This window comes from Cucurbita pepo, chromosome LG12 (assembly GCF_002806865.2).
Source record: "Cucurbita pepo subsp. pepo cultivar mu-cu-16 chromosome LG12, ASM280686v2, whole genome shotgun sequence".
Taxonomy (NCBI): Eukaryota; Viridiplantae; Streptophyta; class Magnoliopsida; order Cucurbitales; family Cucurbitaceae; genus Cucurbita; species Cucurbita pepo.
In genome coordinates, this window is record NC_036649.1 from 2,446,994 (window position 1) to 2,461,775 (window position 14,782).

The window sequence follows — 14,782 nt, forward strand, 5'->3', positions numbered from 1 at the left end:
TTATGAATTTAAAATATTATAAATTTTTATAAAAAATTATAAAAATTAAAAGGAAAAAATTGGATTATTATGCTGGGATGGAATTTAATTTTAAAATTGTATTATTCTAATAATATAATTAACTATTTTATTTGCATAAATAACTAAACCATAATAATTGAGTTGTTGTATTAAAAAATAAAAATGATTTTTTACATTAATTATATTTGTTTTATTATAGTGAACTTTGATATAACATTTTAAAATTAAAATAAATGTTATTTATCCTCCCTCCTCACTCTTCTCTCTCTTCACCATTGGCTTCTTAGTGATGTCTACGAGGTAAGGTAGGGACCAAAAAGCTTTTCGGCGTCCCGGTTTTCTATTTTAATTTTTATTCTTGCAAAATTTTCTAATTATTTTTTTTAATAGATTATGATCGAGAATATTGTTCTAGTCACTGCCTTGTTTCTACACACTTATAAATGGTGTTTTGTTCTTCTTCCCAACCAATGTGGGACATCACAATTCACCACCTTCAGGGCCAGCGTCCTCGCTGGCACTCTTTCTTTCCTCCAATCGGTGTGGGACCGCCACCAAATCCACCCCCTTCGGGACCCAGCGTCCTTACTAGCACATCGTGCCTTGTTTAGCTCTGATACCATTTGTAACGACCTAGGCCCACCGCTAGCAGATATTGTCCTCTTTAGGCTTCCCCTCAAGGCTTTAAAACACGTCTACTAGGGGAAGGTTTCCACACACGTATAAATGGTGTTCTCTTTTTTTCCTCCAATCGGTGTGGGACCACCCCCTCGGGACCCAGCATCCTTACTAGCACATCGTGCCTTGTTTAGCTCTGATACCATTTGTAACGACCTAGGCCCACCGCTAGCAGATATTGTCCTCTTTAGGCTTCCCCTCAAGGCTTTAAAACACGTCTACTAGGGGAAGGTTTCCACACACGTATAAATGGTGTTCTCTTTTTTTCCTCCAATCGGTGTGGGACCACCCCCTCGGGACCCAGCATCCTTACTAGCACATCGTGCCTTGTTTAGCTCTGATACCATTTGTAACGACCTAGGCCCACCGCTAGCAGATATTGTCCTCTTTAGGCTTCCCCTCAAGGCTTTAAAACACGTCTGCTAGGAGAAGTTTTCCACACACGTATAAATGGTGTTTTGTTCTCCTCTTGAACCAATGTGGGACATCACAATCCACCCCCTTCAGGGCAAGCGTCCTCGCTGGCACTCTTTCCTTCCTCCAATCGATGTGGGACCGCCACCAAATCCACCCGATGCTAGGAGAAGGTTTCCACACACGTATAAATGGTGTTTTGTTCTCCTCTTGAACCAATGTGGGACATCACAATCCACCCCCTTCAGGGCAAGCGTCCTCGCTGGCACTCTTTCCTTCCTCCAATCGATGTGGGACCGCCACCAAATCCACCCCCTTCGGGACTCAGCGTCCTTACTAGCACATCGTGTTGTGTCTGGCTTTGATACCATTTGTAACAACCTAGGCCCACCTCTAGCAAATATTGTCCTCTTTGAGCTTTCCCTTTCAGACTTCCTCTCAATACTTTAAAACCTGTATGCTAGTGAAGGTTTCCACGTACTTATAAATGATGTTTTGTTCTCCTATCCAACCAATATGGGACATCACACTCTCTCTCTTGTTCTTCGTTTATACGAAGATTTTCCACCTTGTTTAAGATGAGTCTCCGTAGGTTAAACAAACATCTCCAATTCTTCCATCATCCTTCGTAAGTATGTGTTACAAGATCTCATAACAGGTGCGTGATTTCATAGTAAGGTACACGATCTCATAGTAAATACAGGGTCTACTTTATTTTAGCTAAATGACCACTCGTATTTATACGTTTTTTTTAAAAGATCTCGACTTTCAAAGACCTTAAACGTTCAAGAAATTGAGTTTAAATTTTGAAGAGTCGTGACTTAAGCTCAATCGACCAATTTAGATGTATTTTTTATTTCGGGATATGAACGGATTGAACGTGTTCACACTCGATTTGGATTACACAATATTTTAATCTCTTTTGAGTTGTGGTGCTCAAGCATGATAGGATGAGAGAGAAATTAAGTAGGAGAAGAGAGAGAAGAAAATGAAGGGTAATTGAGAGAGTTGCAAGGGAGAAGACAANCTTCAGCTAGGATTTAATGCTCCACGAGATTCGTAGGCTACTCTCATCAGATGGGTCGTCCAAGTCATCTTGAGCTGGATCGAATGCTCCACGAGATTCGTAGNCGTGATGCATTAAAGTTTTCAATAAATTTTGACCTCAAATAAATCAATTATTTTGTTTAGTATTATAATAATATGTTGCCACGGTTCATCTTGAGCTAGGATTGAATGCTTCTAGGCTACTCTCATTAGATGAGTCGTCCAAGTCATCTTGAGCTGGATCGAATGCTCCATGAGATTCGTAGGCTACTCTCATCAAATGGGTCGTCCAAATCATTTTCAGCTAGGATTTAATGCTCCATGAGATTCGTAGGCTACTCTCATCAGATGGGTCGTCCAAGTCATCTTGAGCTGGATCGAATGCTCCATGAGATTCGTAGGCTACTATCATGAAATGGGTCGTCCAAGTCATCTCCAGCTGGATCGAATGCTCCACGAGATTCGTAGGCTATTATCATCAGATGGGTCGTCCAAGTCATCTTGAGCTGGATTGAATGCTCCACGAGATTTGTAGACTACTCTCACTAGATGGGTCGTCCAAGTCATCTTGAGCTGGATCGAATGCTCCACGAGATTCGTAGGCTATTATCATCAGATGGGTCGTCCAAGTCATTTTGAGCTGGATCGAATGCTCCACGAGATTCGTAGACTACTCTCATCAGATGGGTCGTCCAAGTCATCTTGAGGTAGGATCGAATGCTCCATGAGATTCGTAGACTACTCTCATCAGGTGGGTCGTCCAAGTCATCTTGAGCTGGATCGAATGCTCCATGAGATTCATAAGCTACTCTCATCAGATGGGTCGTCCAAGTCATCTTGAGCTGGATCGAATGCTCCCCGAGATTCATAGGCTACTCTCATTAGATGGGTCATCCAAAACTTGAAGCTAACATTTAAATTACAAATCCATGTCAAATGGCAACCGACACAAAACGTAAGACAACAAGGGGCAACCCAAGGGAAATTAGGTCATCGAAAGGAACTCGAGAACCTACCAAAATATGAACGCTGGAATTTTTCAAACACAATATAGGACACCTAAAGTAAAGTCGTGAGAGCTCATGCTCAAGTCGTACCATTATAGAGGTTCGTTGTTTCTATCAATGGTATCAGATTCATGCCTTTTTATTCTCGGCCTCGAGAGAACTTCCTCTCCACTCCCCTCTCCCGTTTTGACCCAAACTTACTGCTAGTAGATATTGTCCTCTTTGAGATTTCTCTTTCAAGCTTTAGAACGCGTTTGCTACGGAAAAGTTTTCACACCCTTATAAAGGGGGTTTCGTTCTCCTCCCCAACCATTGTGGGATTCTCACAGTACCTAGCTTGGCCAATCTTGGAGTTAATCCGGTTTGATTCTCTAACCTAGATTCGAGAAGGAACAAGAATCCTAAACTGTGATTTCGTTAATCGGGATACAAATTCGATTAATTCAACCTAACAATTTTAACACGCAACAATTATAAGCCAAGAAAATACAAATATTATTAACCGACTCTCCCGAACTCAATTTTCTCCATCAAAGGTGGCATCTCGACACTACCGCCCGACCATGGCCTATGCAACATCCCGTTGTGGTCTATTTTTCTTCGATTCGCAACCGTTTAAGCACATATTTCTCGGTAATTCATAAAAAAACGTCAACTCAACTCCAGATGATCGAAATATAACGTGAAAAAATCGAGACATTTGAGGTGAATGATTCATGGTTGGGGAAAAAAGATCAAACATTCAGCATCAAATCCAAAGGCTGAGATAGAGATGGCACAATGAGATTCATCCATGGTTTTATAAAACCGTAGTGAGTCCGCTTGATATGAGAGTCTAAGGAAAAAATTGATGGGATGGAGAATGATTCGGTATTGAGCTGTATCTCCTTCGTCATACCCTAAAATCAGACATTTTCCAGCCTGCACAACATCAACCAACAACTCATGAACGAGCTACGAGTCATCGTTTTAGTCTTACTACAATCGTAAATATGATAAGAGATCGAAATGAGAAATCAACTTTTCTAAATGTTCTAATGTTACCATTATGAAGAATAGCTCGGGAGTGAATGTAACAGCCTAAGTCCACTACTGATAGATATTGTCTACTTTAGCTCGTTATATATCGTCAACAACTTCACAGTGGTTTTAGAGCCAGAGCCAAATATTTGGTGGTGTGCCAGCAAGGACGCTGGGCCCCAAGAGAGGTGGATCGTGAGATCTCACATCGGTTGGACAGGGGAATGAAACATTCCATATAAGGGTGTGGAGACCTCTTCCTAGTAGACGCGTTTTAAAACCAACCGAGGGGAACAAAACATTCCTTATAAGAGTATACAATCTTTAGTAAATATGATAAGAGACCAAAATGAGAAATCAACTTTTCTAAATGTTCTAATGTTACCACTATGAAGAATGGCTCGGGAGTGAATGTAACAGCCCAAGCCCACCGCTTGTAGATATTATCTGCTTTGGCTCGTTATGTATCGCCAAAAACCTCACGGTGATTTCAAAGCTAGAGCCAGACATCGAGTGGTGTGCCAGCAACAACGTTGGGCCCCAAGAGGGGTGCATCGTGAGATCCCACATCGGTTGGACAGGGGAATGAAACATTCCATATAAGGGTGTGGAAACTTCTTCGTAGTAGACGCGTTTGAAAACCAACCGAGGGGAACAAAACATTCCTTATAAGAGTATACAATCTTTAGTAAATATGATAAGAGACCAAAATGAGAAATCAACTTTTCTAAATGTTCTAATGTTACCACTATGAAGAATGGCTCGGGAGTGAATGTAACAGCCCAAGCCCACCGCTTGTAGATATTATCTGCTTTGGCTCGTTATGTATCGCCAAAAACCTCACGGTGATATCAAAGCTAGAGCCAGACATCGAGTGGTGTGCCAGCAACAACGTTGGGCCCCAAGAGGGGTGCATCGTGAGATCCCACATCGGTTGGAGAGGGGAATGAAACATTCCATATAAGGGTGTGGAAACTTCTTCGTAGTAGACGCGTTTGAAAACCAACCGAGGGGAACAAAACATTCCTTATAAGAGTATACAATCTTTAGTAAATATGATAAGAGACCAAAATGAGAAATCAACTTTTCTAAATGTTCTAATGTTACCAATATGAAGAATGGCTCACGAGTGAATGTAATAGCCCAAGCCCACCGCTTGCAAATATTGTCTACTTTGGCTTGTTATGTATCGTCGACAACTTCACGGTGGTATTAGAGCCAAAGCTAAATATCCGGTGGTGTGCCAGTAAGGACGCTGGGCCCCAAGAGGGGTGGATTGTGAGATCCCACATCAATTGTGTTGAGAAATGTCGGGAGTGAGTTCCACATTGGCTAATTTAGGGAATGATCATGGGTTTATAGGTGAGGAATACTATCTCCATTGGTACGAGGCCTTTTGGGAAGCCTAAAAACAAAGTCATGAGAGCTTATGCTCAAAGTGGACAATATCATACCATTGTGAAGATCTGTGATTCCTAACATGGTATCAGAGTCATGCCCTAAACTTAGCCATTACAATAGAATCCTTAAATATCGAACAAGGAGTCGAACCTCGATTAAGGGGAGGCTGTTCGAGAGCTCCATTAACCTCAAGAGAGGAGAACGAATCATCATCATTCCATACAAGGGTGTGGAAACCTCTCCCTAGTAGACGCATTTTAAAACTGTGAGGCTGATGATAATAAGTAACAACACCCATTCCATACAAGGGTGTGGAAACCATTCTATACAAAGGTGTGGAAACTCCCTAGTAGACGCATTTTAAAACTGTGAGACTTATGGCAATAAGTAACCGTCATTAGTCTCAAGAGCCATATAGGGGTGTGGAAACCTCTCCCTAATAGACGAAACTACTTCAATATATGCTAACAGTGGTCTTGGACTATTACACGAAACTACTTCAAGATGCTTTTCTACCGAAAATGTATCAAATTCATCAAATTGGATTATGATATTTAGCCCATGAACTAGCTACAAGTCTTTTTTTTGTTGTTCTCGGTTTAGTCTTAGTATATTCTCTAGTGAATATCATAAGAGACCAAAACGAGAAAGAAGTTAATTTGAACGTTCCAATATGACTCATACAAGAAACGATATGGAAAATATCCCGAGAGCAAACCCAACTCGAGGTATTTTTCTACTAAAACTGTGTCAATTTGATCAAATTCAATAGTAATATTTAGCTCGTTTTAGTCTTATTCCAATCACTTCGGGATGTTTTTCTACGGAAAACGTATCAATTTCATAAAATTTGAACATTGATTACCTCTTCCATAAGAACAAATTCCTTGGTTGCAACAGAGAACTTGACTTGTGAATGAGTTAGAGTAACACAAACTGTGAGAAACAGACAACTTTACCAAATTAAACCACAAACCCACTTGGTTTAAAGTAAACATGAACAAAAAAAAAAGAAGAGTTTGATTAATTACTTGGATCATTAGGGAATGGAGATGCCTCTCTTATTATGTGCCTCAAATCTTTTGAACGAATTTGGAAATATTTTGCAGGTTCAAGTAGCCCTAACTCCTCCTCTACCGCAGGGATTAATGTCAATTCACGTTCCCATCCCGGTGCATTCTCCTCTACTGAACAACAAACATTCCGAGAATGCATAAAAGAATCAATCTTCAAATGACACAATGACTCGACTTGACCTGGGTAAGTTAAGTGCATGACTCTGATACCATGTTAGGAATCACGACCCTCCAAAATGGTATGATATTGTCCACTCTGAGCATAAGCTCTCGTGACTTTGTTTTGGGCTTCCCCAAAAGACCTCGTACCAATATAGATGTATTCCTTGTTTATAAACCCATGATCATCCCGACAATCCTCAACAATCCTCCCCTCGAATAAAGTACACTATAGAGCCTCCCTTGAGACCTATGGAGGCCTCGAACAACTTCCCCTTAATCTAGGCTCGATTCCTTATTGACATGACTCTGATACCATGTTAGGACCACGACTCTCCACAATAGTATGAAATTGTTCACTTTGAGTAAAAGTTTCCATAACTTTGCTTTGGGCTTCCCAAAAAGGCCTCATACCAATGGAGATGTATTCCTTACTTATAAACCCATGATCATTCCCTAAATTACTCAACGTGGGACTCCCTCCCGACAATCCTCAACAATCCTCTCCTCGAACAAAATATACTATAGAGCCTCCCCTTAATCTAGGCTCGACTCCTTCTCTGGAGTCCTCGAACAAAGAACACCCTTTTGTTCGACATTTGAGGATCTTATTGACATGATAAGTTAAGAGCACGACTCTGATACTATGTTAGGAACCACAACTCTCCAAAATGGTATGATATTGTCCACTTTGACTATAAGCTCTGTGGCTTTATTTTAGGTTTCCCCAAAAGACCGTATACCAATGGAGATACTATTCTTACTTTAATCATTCACTAAATTAGTGAACGTGGGGCTTCCCCTCCCAATGATCCGATTCCAAGAATGCATAAACGAATGAATCTTGAGAAACTAACCCGAGTTTTGGAACACAAGAACCATGCGGCTTCTGGCTAGTTGCATGAGGATGGTCATTGAAGAATAGTTTTGGCCATCCCACATAGCATTATGGAAACTTTGGAGGGAAATTCTTGAACTCAGACTCTCATCAACAGAATATTCTGTGAAAAAGTCGTCCCAAATATGCAGCGATGCGACGAAGCCAAGGGAATGGTTCGAGGCGGTTAACGAGAATTGCAACGGAGAGAATTTCAGGTCGGCTTCATCAGCAATTTGACCCAACTGAAACACTGCGTCTGAAAGACGTAAAAAGTTCTCAAGCCTCACCGAGAACATGGTGCTGTGGTGCTGTTAATGTGAAAATGATAACAACCTTTGATATTCAAATCCAATCAACCTACTTTAAATACAAACAATTTTGTAAAATTTAAGTCATCAACCCAAAAAAAATAATTTAAAAATTATCTTTCGTTGCACAAGAAATTAATCCCGAACCGAGCTTGAACACGTACCCAATGGTTGATCTCTGGGTACGGTTGGTTCTCAAATCCCTTTGGTTGGTTCATGTAGATCTCCAAGTCCAGCTCTCTATGCAAGAAAACATACTAGTGAGACACGTACAGTAGTGTTCTTCATCACTAGACTAAACGTTTTATTAAAATTTGAGCCCTATATCTCTCGATTGATACATCTGGGGAGACTTTATTTGTAACCCACTCGCAAAAGATAAGTTTGACATCTCCTAGTCTTCGCACTAATTCCTAGGTTTGATTTTGCTCAAAGACTATAATTTTTTTCCTCCACCGTCTTTTGCCAAGCTGAGTTTTTTGATGCTTGTTCAGACGTCTCGACTCTTTAACTTCGTCTTCTATGATAACTGTGTTGATAAACTTTGGATTTAACTTTTAATTCTTTTTGACCGCCTAAGTTATTGAACCCTAAACCCTAAACCCTGACAAATTTTCAAACTCTACAAGAGGTAGTTTGACATGTCATCCTTATACGGCAATAATGAACCTTCTATATTCTAGTCGCAATATATGGATGACGATCCTCTTCATTTGAGCTTCTCCAATTATGAACTTAAGATTTAGTTCAGTAATCTCCCGACAGATCAACTTGGACTCTATAGAAGTACTAAGCAATCATTATGTCACGTTGTGAGGTTGATAATAGCTCGTTCTCTAGAAGTTGTAACCTCGTATCGTTCTTTTTCTTTTTTTTAACAAAAGCAGACTATAGTCTTTATGAACGCGTTCCATGCTTCTTTTGGTGTCGTCATCCTAAACGTGCTCCAACATCTCTTCTTCAACTGTGGTCTTCATTTGAGCAAGGCGCGATTAGGATCCCACTCTGGTGGCATAGTTAGGACATCATGCATGTTGCCCACATCCTGTAGTTGTTGCTGTTGACTTTCTTAATTTTTCCGATGACTTAGAGATCATCCATCGTATTAGTAGTACCTTAGTAATACCAAACAAGTTTTTCAACACAGAACTTGTAGAATCACGAGCTACTCACAACACGAGAAAACTCACTCACTGATATCTCAAGAATTTGTTTTTGACGTGGAAGATTAGGTAAAGCTACAACCATAGAGCGTATTAAGAATTACAAAAGATCAGACAACCTACTCTCGGAAAGCTCACACTTTTATTAAAACCAATCAACAAGAGATTACAGGACACCGTCTCGAAACTATTACACTTTATTTTGCTTGAGATTATTTAGAAATAACTTAGCGGGGTGGAGAGATTTACGCTAAAGACCACACATTCTGACCTTGTAGATTTATTTAAATCTTTTTCCTAAAATATTTATCGATGAAAATATTTACTGAAACCACGTCCAAATGGTGTGTGAAAGTTCTCTATTTATACTAAAATAATTATAAGAATATGAAAATATTAATAAATGGAAAGAACAATATAGGGAAAGATACCTATGGTAGGAAGACAAATATATATAGATATTTGCCTTATAATAAAATATCGAATATGATATATATGGTAAACTATAATTTAGTACTGAATATCCTTAACACCTCTTCGCAAGCTGAGCGTTGGATTTGAACGAACATGAAGCTTGGATCTAAAAAATTTAAAGAGAGGTCGAGAAACACTTTTTGTGAAGATGTCGACAACATGATTCGGAGGAGGCATAGAGAAACACTTTCTTGGCCATAAAAAACTGCAGAGGGATCGTCGCTCAGCGGCAATGCTACCTTGGCTTCAGCGAAAATATGTCTAACCCACGAAGAGGGATCGTCGCTCAGCGACGATGCTGCCTTGGCTCCAGCAAGAATATGTCTAACCCAAGGAGTAGAAGGGGGAAGCCTAGAGCAAGGGATAAAGACAATGTTAAAGCCGGAAGAGTCACCACATTGGGCGAAGGGGCCAATTTTGGCGAGAAGGGCCAATTTTGGCGAGAAGGGCGGCGACGACATGGTTGGCAAAGAGGCTAGTGCGGCGCCTAGATTCCAAAGGAAAATCTCTGCAGAATGTCGATAAGTTTCTCAAGATTCTGTATATTTTCGATGGGAACACTCATGAGGATTCTGAGGTTAGGGTTTCTACGAAGGATGAAGGGTTGATTGGGAAGAAAATGAGAGAGTCTATGTTGGCCAAGAGGAAACCGATTATATTGGAGAAGGTGAGGTTGTATGTACAGAATATAACAAAAGTTGATTTGGAGGTCAATAGGGTGGAGCCGAAGAGTAATCAATCGTCTCCACCTGCAGCATCAAAGCCAACAGTGGTGGTAGAGAAGACCGGCAGATAATTGACTTGAAAGTTGAGTTTGATTCAAGAATTAAAAAAAAACTGTTCGTTCCCAAAAACCCTAACGATTATAACTAGTTGAGTTATGTCAATTATTTACATGGGTCGTTTTAGAGATGTTCGTAGTGCCTCGACACTACCACCCCAGCCATATTATCTCGACCTTCAATATCTCGAATTAACGAGTGTTGAATATATGACAAAAGTAGCAAATAAGAAAAAGAAAAGATTGATGATAGACTAGGATACTCCATTTGTGTATATAATATTTTCCCTATCATGTGGAAAATAGACCACATATTCAAGATTAAAGTGAGAGGCTGGTATAGAGATTATAGTATGGGAACCATCCATCGTCTTACAAAACCATGCTGTTTCCGATTGATATGACAATCTAAGGAAAAACATCATCGGATGTAGACTGATTCGGAATTGATCTGTATCTCCTTCTTCATACCCTGCAATTTGAATTTTTCGAGCCTGCACAACATCAATGAAATGATATTAGCTCGTTAAACAACCTTTTTTTGAACGTTCAAATAGAGCTCCTTCGAGAAATGACCCAAAAAATGGCCCGAGAACAAAAAAAAAATGTATCTCCTTATTCATTAGAAAGGACACTTTTTTGAACACTCCAATAGAGCTCGTTCGAGAAATGAAAAAAGTCGCTATAGAAAATGACCTGAGAGAGGTTTTTTTTCTATTGAATGTTCCAATAGGGTTTGTTTGAGAAATGAAAAAACTTGACCAAAAAATAACTCGGGAAATGGAATTTGAACATTCGTGACGTCTCTAGTAAGAATAGTTTCCTTTCTAATGAATATAGTAAGAAATCAAAAACGATAAGGGAACTTTTTTGAACGTTCCAATAGAGCTCGTTCGAGAAATGAAAAATCGCTATAGAAAATGACCCGAGAACAAAACCATTTCAAGGTGTTTTTCTATTGAACGTCCCAATAGGGTTCGTTTAAGAAATGAAAAAAGTTGACCCAAAAGTAACTCGGGAAACGGAATTTGAACATTCGTGACCTCTCTAGTAAGAATAGTTTCCTTGGATGCATTTGTTGATATTATCTCCCGTGAATATAGTAAGAAATAAAAAACGACAAGGAAACTTTTTTGAACGTTCCAATAGAGCTCATTCGAGAAATGAAAAAAGTCGCTATAGAAAAGGACCTGAGAACAAAACCACTTCAAGGTGTTTTTCTATTGAACGTCCCAATAGAGTTTCTTTGAGAAATAAAAAAAGTTGATACAAAAATAACTCGGGAAACCGAATTTGAACATTCGTGACCTCTCTAGTAAGAATAGTTTCCTTTCTAATGAATATAGTAAAAAATCAAAAAACGACAAGGAAACTTTTTTGAACGTTCCAATAGAGCTCGTTTGAGAAATGAAAAAAGTCGCTATAGAAAATGACCCGAGAACAAAACCACTTCAAGGTGTTTTTCTACTGAACGTCCCAAAAGGGTTCGTTCAAGAAATGAAAAAAGTTAGACCCAAAAATAACTCGGGAACGAAATATGAACATTCGTGACCTCTCTAGTAAAAATAGTTTCCTTTCTAACGAATATATAGTAAAAGATAAAAAACGACGAGAACTTTTTTGAACGTTCCAATAGAGCTCGTTCCAGAAATGAAAAAAGTAGCTATAGAAAATGACCCGAGAACAAAACCACTTCAAAGTGTTTTTCTACCGAATGTCCCAAAAGGGTTCGTTCGAGAAATAAAAAAAGTTGACCCAAAAATAACTCGGGAACGTTACCTGTTTAGTAAGAACAATTTCCTTGGATGCAACAGAGAATTTGACTTGTAAATGAGTTAGAGTAACACGAACTGTGAGAATCAGACAACTTTATCAATTAAACCACAAACCCCACTTTCTTTGAAGTAAATATGAACAAAAACAAAGAGTTTCATTACTTGGATCATTTGGGAATGAAGATACTTCTCTTATAATGTGCCTGAAATCTTCTGCCTCAATTATGAAATTTTTTTCACTTTCAACTTCGCCAATATCCACCTCTTCCGAAGGCAACAATGTCAATTCTCGATGCCAACTTGGGGCATTGGGAGAAGCTGATATTCCAAGATTGATATCATGATCAACCAAGAATGATATCAAGATCAATGAAGAATGATATCAAGATGAAACAAGAATGATATCAAGATATTACCTGAATTATGAAACTCAAGCACCATGCGGCTTCTAGTTTCATGCATAAGGAAGGTCATGGAAGAGTAACTTCCGCCATCCCACAAAGATTTTTGGAAAGTTGAGAGGGAAATTCTCCAACACTGATTCGGATCAACTGAATATTCTGCGAAAAGCTCGTCCCAAATATCGAGCTTTATGATGAACCGAATCGAAGCGTTCGAGACGGTTAACGAGAACATGTTATGAGTGAATTTCACGTCGGCTTCAAGAGACAATTGATTAAACAGAAAGACTGCGTCTGAAAGAGGAGTAACATCCTCAAGCTTGACCAAGAACATGGTGGTGGTAATGTGAGAATGTTCAAAGCCTTTCAATTTTAGCATTCTTCAAAAATCAAACAAATGGCTTTTAAAGCAAATCAAGAATCCTATTTTTTTAAAATCTATTCACAATTTTAAACCAATAAAAGATGGACACCCGAGACGAATTTCTCTGTCACCGCGTAGGTCTCGAATGTTCTCCACCTTGATCGGTAGTCATCAGACACCTAAAAAAATATAGAATGGGTGAGTAGAGTGCTCTACAAGCAACTTACTTGTAGGCTATCATCACATTACCACAAACTTTTCTCTTGGTTATCTAAGCTTTTGGGAAGACTTAAAAGTTTCGAGTGGGTGTTTTACTTGTCACAAACTTAAACGGGTTCTGAAAGTTATTCACCAAGTTCTAACGGATCTACTAGATAGGGTATCTCATACTTGGGATGAACTAGCTTTTATGTTCTTTGTGTTAGACGAACACGACTCTCCACAATGGTATGATATTGTCCACTTTGAGCATAAGCTCTTATGGCTTTGCTTTGGGCTTCCCCAAAATGCCTCATCCCAATGGAGTTAGTATTCCTCACTTATAAACCTATGATCATTCCCTAAATTAGTCGATGTGGGACTTCCATCATCCAACACTTTGGACTTCGTTAGTTTGCATAGCCACAACATTGAATGACCGATATCTTGGGTTGAAGCATTATATGATAAATTTTTTTAGAACAATGTGACATCTATTAGACTGAACATCATTTAGGAAGGTTAATGGATAGATCATTTATTGGACAATATGACATCCATCGACTGAACATCAATATAACTTCATGTGCTTCCCAACTACTAAGTATGCTATGCCCTTCTTAAAATGGGGTTACTCTAAATGTGATTTATGACAAAAACATCACCCATTATACTCTTTTAGGAAATGTGATGAAAACATTGTTGAGAGTGGGCCCTTTCAGACCAAAACTTTAATTTGGTGGGCTATAGAGTATTTTAGGAAATGTGATGAAAACATTGTTAAGAGTGGGCCCTTTCGGACCAAAACTTTAATCTGACGGGCTATAGAGAGCCAAATTATTTTGTCCGGCCCTACTTAGGACTCAACATATAATTGCTAATCAAGACTGAGATCAGAAGCATGTACCATAGAGAGCCTTTGATATATTGTCGATTGACAGTTCAATTAAGTATATTATGATAAATGACAAAATTGCCCTACTTGACCATTCTAACATCATTGTTGAGAGTGGGATTTGAACCCACGCCCTTTCGGGCCAGACGCCTTAGACCAACTCGGCCATCTCAGCATATATTTGCTAATTAAGACTGAGAGCAGATCTGGAGAAATCCCACTCCCTTTCGGACTTAATCTGGCGTCTTAGACTAACTCGGCCATCTCAACATATATTTGCTAATCAAGGCTGAGATCTGGAGCACGTGCCATAGAGAGCCTCTGATATATTGTCGATTGACAATTCAATTAAGTATATTATGATAAATGACAAAAATGTCCTACTTGACCATTCTAACATCATTATTGAGAGTGAAATTTAAACCCACCCCCTTTTAGACCAAAACCTTAATCTGGCACCTTAGACCAACTCAACCATCACAACACTAATCAAGGGTGAGAGCAGATCTGGAGCACGTGCCATAAAAAGCCAAACTAGGGTTGAGAGCCTCGTTCAAAATACAAAAAACGTCACCAATTGAACTCTTTTGGGAAATGTGATGAATACATTAATCTAACACCTTAGATCAAATTGGTCATCTCAACATGTAATTGCTAATCAAGGATGAGAGCATATCTGGAGCAGGTGCCATAGAGAGCCAAACAAAAGTAGAGAGCCTC